The following is an 8960-nucleotide window of genomic DNA, read 5'->3' on the forward strand; positions in this document are numbered from 1 at the left end:
GGGGGGTGGGGGCCACCTCTGTCTTTGCCGTCAGCTGGCTGACGGCAAAGAGCCGGCAAATGGCAAATGCATGTTTTACCGTCTGCCGTTTCTTTGCCGTTTGCTTTTCGGTAGCTGATGGCAAAGAGCTTCTTTGTCGTCTGCTAGCAGACGGCAAAGAGTTGGCAGATGGAAAAGTAGCTGATTCCAGTAGTGAATATATATATATATATATATATATATATATATATATATATATATATATATATATGTTGGTGCTCTAAGAATGATCATGATGCTCTCATGTCCGTATTTTATTTTTATCGACACCTCTATCTCCAAACATGTGGACATATTTTTCGATTTCGGCTTTCGCTTGAGGACAAGCGAGGTCTAAGCTTGGGGGAGTTGATACATCCATTTTGCATCATACTTTTATATCAATATTTATTGCATTATGGGTTGTTATTACACATTATGTCACAATACTTATGCTCATTCTCTCTTATTTTACAAGGTTTACATGAAGAGGGAAAATGCCGATAGCTGGGATTCTGGGCTGGAAAAGGAGCAAATATTGGAGACCTATTCTGCACAGCTCCAAAAGTCCTGAAACTTCACGGAAGTTATTTCCAGAATATATAAAAAATATTGGGCGAAAGAAGTTCCTGAGGGGGCCACCCACCGTCCACGAGGGTGGGGGTGCGCCCTACCCCCTAGGCTCGCCCCCCTGCCTCGTGGACCCCCTGGTGGCCCTTCGATGCCCATATTCTGCTATATGAGGTCTTTCGTCCGAGAAAAAATAATAACCAAGCTTTGGAGAAGAAACTCCGCCGCCACGAGGCAGAACCTTGGCGGAACCATTAGGGCTCCAGCAGAGCTGTTCTACCAAGGAAACTTCCCTCCGAGAGGGGAAAAACATCACCATCGTCATCGCCAACGATCCTCTCATCGGGAGGGGTCAATCTCCATCAACATCTTCACCAACACCATCTCATCTCTAGCCCTAGTTCATCTCTTATATCCAATCTTTGTATCCAAACCTCAGATTGGTACCTGTGGGTAGCTAGTAGTGTTGATTACTCGTAGTTGATGCTAGTTGGTTTACATGGTGGAAGGTCATATGTTCAGATCCATTATGCATATTAATACCCCTATGATTATGACCATGAATATGCTTTGTGAGTAGTTACGTTTGTTCCTGAGGACATGGGAGAAGTCTTGCTATAAGTAGTCATGTGAATTTGGTATTCGTTCGATATTTTGATGAGATGTATGTTGTCATCCCTCTAGTGGTGTCATGTGAACGTCGACTACATGACACTTAACCATTGTTGGGCCTAGAGGGAGGCATTGGGAAGTAATAAGTAGATGATGGTTTGCTAGAGTGACAGAAGCTTAAACCCTAGTTTATGTGTTGCTTCGTAAGGGGCTGATTTGGATCCATACGTTTGATGCTATGGTTAGGTTTAGCTTAATACTTCTGTTGTAGTTGCGGATGCTTGCAATGGGGGTTAATCATAAGTGGGATGCTTGTCCAAGTAAGGACAACACCCAAGCACTGATCCACCCACATATCAGATTATCAAAGTACCAAACGTGAATCATATGAACATGATGAAAGCTAGCTTGACAATAATTCCCATGTGTCCTCGGGAGCGCTTTCCTTCATATAAGAGTTTGTCCAGGCTTGTCCTTCGCTACAAAAAGGATTGGGACATATTGTTGCACCTTATTTACTTTTATTACTTGCTACTTGTTACAAATTACCTTATCACAAAACTATCTGTTACCGATAATTTCAGTGCTTGCAGAGAATACCTTACTGAAAACTGCTTATCATTTCCTTCTGCTCCTCGTTGGGTTCGACACCCTTACTTATCGAAAAGCTACGATAGATCCCCTACACTTGTGGGTCATCAAGAATCTTTTCTGGCGCCGTTGCCGGGGAGTGAAGCGCCTTTGGTGGTGGAATTTGGTAAGGAAAAATTTATATAGTGTGCTGAAATTTACTGCCACTTGTTACTATGGAACATAATCCTTTAAGGGGCTTGTTTTGGGTATCTTTACTCGGACCAGTAGAGAAAAGAGTTGCTCCTCAACCTACTAAACCTACTAAAAATGTTTACTTTGAAATTCCTTCGGGTATGATAGAGAAACTGCTAGCTAAAATTTTCACAGGTTATGGAACATTGCATCCCGAATTACACTTAATATACGTGGATGAAGTTTGTGGATTATTTAAGCTTGCAGGTATGCCCGATGATGTTATCAAGAAGAAGGTCTTCCCTTTATCTTTGAAGGGAGAGGCATTGACATGGTATAGGTTATGTGATGATATGGGATCATGGGACTACAAGCGATTGAAATTGGAATTTCATCACAAGTTTTATCCTATGCATCTTGTTCATCGTGACTGTAATTATATATATAATTTTTGGCCTCGCGAAGGAGAAAGCATCACTCAAGCTTGCGGGAGGCTTAAGTCAATGTTATATTCATGCCCCAATCTTGAGCTCTCAAGAGAAATGATTATTCAAAAAAATTATGCTCGGCATTCTCTCTGTAATCGCTCCATGCTCGATACTTCTTATACTAGATCTTCTATGATGAAGACTATTGAATTCAAATGGGATTTATTGGACAAAATTAAATGCAACTCTGAAGATTGGGACCTCGACGAAGGTAAAGAGTCAGTTATAACACATAAGTTTGATTGTGTTAAATCTTTTATGGATACCGATGCTTTTTGTGAATTTAGCACTAAATATGGACTTGACTCCGAGATAGTAGCTTCTCTCTGTGAATGCTTTGCTACTCATGTTGATCTCCATAAGGAGAAGTGGTTTAAATATAATCCTCCCATTGAAGTAAAAGCAGTTGCACCATTTAGAGTTGAAGAAAAGACTATCACTTATGATAATCCTGTTGTTCCCGCTGCTTATACTGAGAAACCACCTTTCACTGTTAGAATAAAGAACCATGCTAAAGTTTCAACTGTGGTTAACAAAAGTAACATTAAGACACCTAAAACCCCTGAGCAAATTAAAGTTGAACCTAAAATTTCTATGGTTAAAGATCTCTTGGCCGATAATATTGATGGGCATGTTATTCACTTCTGCAATGAAGCTGCTAGAATTGCTAGACCTGATGCTAAAATAAACATAGACCTGTTGTAGGCATGCCTATTATTTCTGTTAAAATAGGAGAGCATTCTTATCATGGATTATGTGATATAGGTTCTAGTGCAAGTGCAATACCTCATTCAATTATGGATGATATTGCACCTGCTGAGATAGAAGATATCAACGTTACCATTATTGCCAATAGAGATACTATTTCACTGATTGGGATTTTTAGAGATGTTGAAGTCTTGTGTGGGAAAGTTAAATATCCTACTGATTTTCTTGTTCTTGGTTCCCCACATGATGACTTTTGTCCCATTATATTTGGTAGACCCTTCTTGAATACTATTAATGCTAAGATAGATTGCAATAAGGATATTGTTTCTGTTGGTTTAGGGGATATGTCCCATGAGTTTAATTTTGCTAAATTTTGTAGACAACCTCATGATAAAGAATTTCCTAGTAAAGATGAAATTATTGGTCTTGCTTCTATTGACATGCCTCCTACTGATCCTTTAGAATAATATTTGCTAGACCATGAAAATGATATGTTCATGAATGAAAGAAGGGAAATAGATGAAGTATTCTTTAAACAGGGAACTATTCTGAAACAGAACTTGCCTGTTGAAATCCTAGGGGATCCTCCTCCACCCAAGGGTGATCCCGAGCTTAAACCATTGTCTGATAGTCTTAAATATGCTTATCTTGATGAAAAGAAGATATATCCTGTTATTATTAGTGCTAACCTTTCAGAGCATGAAGAAGAGAGATTATTGAAAACTCTGAAGAAGCACCGTGCTGCTATTGGATATACTCTTGATGATCTTAAGGGCATTAGTCGCACTTTATGTCAACACAAAATAAATTTGGAGAAAGACGCCAAACTAGTTATTGATCACCAATGAAGGCTAAATCCTAAGATGAAAGAAGTGGTAAGAAAGGAAATATTAAAGCTCCTTGAAGCAGGTATAATTTATCCCCTTGCTGATAGACAGTGGGTAAGTCCTGCCCATTGTGTCCCTAAGAAAGGAGGTATTACTGTCATTCCTAATGATAAAGATGAATTGATTCAACAAAGAATTATTACAGGTTATAGGATGGTAATTGATTTCTGCAAATTAAATAAAGCTACTGAAAAAGATCATTACCCCTTGCCTTTCATTGATCAAATGCTAGAAAGATTATCCAAACATACACATTTTTGCTTTCTAGATGGTTACTCTGGTTTCTCTCAAATACCTGTGTCAGCTGATGATCAAGAAAAGACTACTTTTACCTGCCCTTTCGGTACCTTTGCTTATAGACGTATGCCTTTTGGTTTATGTAATGCACCTGCTACCTTTCAAAGATGCATGATGGCTATATTCTCTAACTTTTGTGAAAAGATCTATGAAGTTTTCAATGATGATTTCTCTGTTTATGAATCCTCTTTTTATGATTGCTTGAGCAACCTTGATCGAGTTTTGCATATATGTGAAGAAACTAACCTTGTCTTAAATTGGGAGGAGTGCCACTTTATGGTTAATGAAGGTATTGTCTTGGGGCATAAAATTTCTGAAACAGGTATTGAAGTTGACAAAGCTAAAGTTGATGCTATTGAAAAGATGTCGTGTCCCAAGGACATCAAAGGTACAAGAAGTTTCCTTGGTCATGTCGGTTTTTATAGGAGGTTCATTAAGGATTTCTCAAAAATCCCTCGGCCTCTAATTAACCTACTACAAAAAGATATTCCTTTTGTCTTTGATGATGATTGTGTAGAAGCATTTGAAATACTTAAGAAAGCTTTCATTTCTGCAGCTATTGTTCAGCTTCCTGATTGGAATTTACCATTTGAAATTATATGTGATGCTAGTGATTATGCTGTAGGGGCTGTTCTAGGACAAAGAGTTGATAAAAAATTAAATGTTATTCAATATGCTAGTAAAACTGTAGACAATGCCCAGAGAAATTATGCTACCACTGAAAAAGAATCATAGCAGTTGTATTTGCTTGTGATAAGTTTAGACCTTATATTGTTGATTCTAGAGTAACTATTCACACTGATCATGCTGCTATTAAATATCTTATGGAAAAGAAAGATGCTAAACCTAGACTTATGAGATGGGTTCTCCTGCTACAAGAATTTGATTTACATATTATTGATAGAAAGGGAGCTGAGAACCCCGTTGCAGACAACTTATCTCGGTTAGAGAATGTTCTTGATGACCCACTACCTATTGATGATATCTTTCCTGATGAACAATTAGCTGTCGTAAATGCTTCTCGTACTGCTCCATGGTATGCTGATTATGCTAATTATATTGTTGCTAAGTTTATACCACCTAGTTTCACATACTAGCAAAATAAAAAGTTCTTCTATGATTTAAGACATTACTTCTGGGATGACCCACATCTTTATAAAGGAGTAGATGGTGTTATTAGACGTTGTGTAGCTAAGCATGAAGAGGAACAAATCCTACGTGTCACTCAAAGCTTATGGAGGACACCATGCTGGAGATAGAACTGCACATAAGGTATTGCAATCCGGTTTTTATTGGCCTACTCTCTTCAAGTATGCCCATACGTTTGTCTTATCTTGTGATGAATGTCAAAGAATTGCTAATATTAGTAGACGTCAAGAAATGCCTATGAATTATTCACTTGTTATTGAACCATTTGATGTTTGGGGCTTTGATTATATGGGGCATTTTCCTTCCTCTAATGGGTATACACATATTTTAGTTGTTGTTGATTACGTTACTAAGTGGGTAGAAGCTATTCCAACTAGTAGTGTTGATCATAACACCTCTATTAAGATGCTTAAAGAAGTTATTTTTCCAAGGTTTGGAGTCCCAAGATATTTAATGACTGGTGGTGGTTCACATTTTATTCATGGAGCCTTTCGTAAAATGCTTGCTAAGTATGATGTTAATCATAGAATTGCATCTCCTTATCACCTGCAGTCTAGTGGTCAAGTAGAATTGAGTAAAAGAGAGCTCAAATTAATTTTGCAAAAGACTGTTAATAGATCTAGAAAGAATTGATCCAAGAAACTTGATGATGAATTATGGGCTTATAGAACTGCATATAAAAATCCTATGGGTATGTCTCCATATAAAATGGTTTATGGTAAAGCATGTCACTTACCTCTTGAATTAGAACATAAGGCATATTGGGCTATTAAAGAGCTCGAATATGACTTCAAACTTGCTGGTGAGAAGAGGCTTTTTGACATTAGCTCACTTCACGAATGGAGAACCCAGGGTTATGAAAATGCCAAGCTGTTTAAAGAAAAAGTTAAAAGTTGGCATGATAAAAGGATACAAAAGCGTGAGTTCAATGTAGGTGAGTATGTATTGTTATACAACTCTCATTTAATATTTTTTGCAGGCAAACAACTCTCTAAATGAGAAGGTCCTTACGTTATCAAGGAGGTCTATCGTTCCGGTGCCATATAAATCAACAACTTCGGAGGCACAAATCTGAAAGTGGTGAATGGTCAAAGAATCAAACATTATATCTCAGGTAATCCTATAAATGTTGAAACCAATATTATTGAAACCGTAACCCCGGAGGAATACATAAGGGACACTTTCCAGAACGTTTTAGACTCCGAAAATGAATAGGTATGTGGTACGATAAGTGAGCCGACTCCAAAACAGTTCCAATGGCAATTTTTCTCCATTTTGGAATATTTAAGAAAATAGGAAAATAAGAAGCAGACCGTAAAGGACACGAGGCTCCCACGAGGGTGGAGGGCTCGCCCTACCCCCTGGGCGGGCCCCCTGCCTCGTGGGCACCTCGTGTGCTCTCCGGACTCCATTTTCTTGCATGATACTTCTTTTGGTTGGTAAAAAATCACTATATAATCTCCCGAAGGTTTTGACCACCGTATCACGCAAATATCCCTTGTCTTTGTTTCGAGCTGTTTTTCTGACAGATCTAGGTCGCCATGTCGTCTCCATGTGCCCCCAAGGACAAGTTCTTCGAGAAGGTCATCAACCCCTACCTCGCGGAGGTGCTGGAACACCCTCAAACCATTGAGATCCGTGAGCGGTTGTTGCACATCCACAATGTTGAGGGACCAATGAGGACCGGAAGCATGGAGACAAGACTCGAGGCATTGGAGCCACAAGTTTTGAAGTGTCAGGAGATGGTGGAGCATGGACTCGACTCCAATCACATAATGATCATGGAGTTCACCAACAACCACAAACTGGACGCCAAGGACATTGGGGAGGCCATCTTCAAGCATCATGAGAAAATCGAGCACCTCCAATCCCAGATCTATGACCTGGAAAATCAAAACTGTGAGTATGAATATAGATTCAAGAGGATGAGTTTGGCTACAAATTTGAGGATTCAGGAGACTCGATCATCCTTCTATGATGGTGAGCCTATGCCTTGGAAGAGAGGTGGGAAGCCTACATCATCAACAACTCCATCTCCTTCACCAGAAAAAGAGATATAATCACATGGGTATGGGCACTCTCCTTGGCAACTGCCAAGCTTGGGGGAGTGCCCCGGTATCATATCACATCACTTTTATCTTTACCGTTTATCTTAGTTCGATCCTTTTGATAATATCTTGATCTAGTAGAATAAAGTTTTAGTATTCTCTAGTGGTGAGTTTTGCATTATGATCTTCTTGTGTAATCGAGTCCGTGAGCTATATATAATAAAGATTAGTGTTGAGTCAAGAGCTTGATTAGTTTGCTATGATCTTGAGGGAATAAAATAAAAGAGAAGAAATAAAAAGAAATAAAGAGATCATATGGATCTTATGGAGAGTAATGAGCTCACATATAAAGAGTATGATGAATAAAAGTTGTTGAGAGTTGACAAACATAGTTTTGGTCATCGTTGCAATTAATAGGAAGTAATAAAGAAAGAGAGGTTCACATACAAATATACTATCTAGGACATCTTTTCTGATTGTGAGCACTCATTAAAATATGACATGCTAAAGAGTTGATGTTGGACAAGGAAGACAACGTAATTGGTTATGTTTTCTTACATCTGAGTATAAATTGTATTGTCATGGATCGTCCAACATGTGGAGCTTGCCTTTCCCTCTCATGCTAGCCAATTTCTTTGCACCCAGTACGGATACTACTTGTGCTTCCAAATATCCCTAAACCCATTTTTTTCCATGAGAGTCCACCATATCTACCTATGGATTGAGTAAGATCCATCAAGTAAGTTGTCATCGGTGCAAGTAATAAAAATTTCTCCCTAAATATGTATGACTTATTAGTGTGGAGAAAATAATCTTTATACGATCTTGTGATATGGAATAAATAAAAGCGGTGGACTGCATAATAAAGGTCCATATCACAAGTGGCAATATAAAGTGACGTTCTTTTGCATTAATATTTCTTGCATCCAACTATAAAAGGCATGAAAACCTCTGCTTCCCTCTGCGAAGGGCCTATCTTTTATTCTTGTCTTATACTTCATGCAAAGAGTCATGGTGAGATTCACCTTTCCTTTTTGCATTTTATCCTTTGGCAAGAACAATGTGTTGGAAAGATCCTGATATATATAGCTAATTGGATGTGAGTTTTCATGAACTATTATTATTGACATTACCCTTGAGGTAAAACGTTGGGAGGCAAAACTATAAGCCCTATCTTTCTCTGTGTCCGATTAAAACTTCATACCCATAAATATTGCGTGAGTGTTAGCAATTGTGAAATACTAAAAGATGGTTGAGTATGTGGACTTGCTGAAAAGATCTTATATTGACTCTTTCTTATGTTATGATAAACTGCAATTGCCTCAATGACTGAGATTAGAGTTTGTTGGTTCTCAATGAAGTTATGATTCATACTTGAAATTGTGATTGAATTGTTACTTTCACATAAGAGATCATAT

Source organism: Triticum dicoccoides, chromosome 7A, assembly GCF_002162155.2.
Source record: "Triticum dicoccoides isolate Atlit2015 ecotype Zavitan chromosome 7A, WEW_v2.0, whole genome shotgun sequence".
Classification (NCBI taxonomy): Eukaryota; Viridiplantae; Streptophyta; class Magnoliopsida; order Poales; family Poaceae; genus Triticum; species Triticum dicoccoides.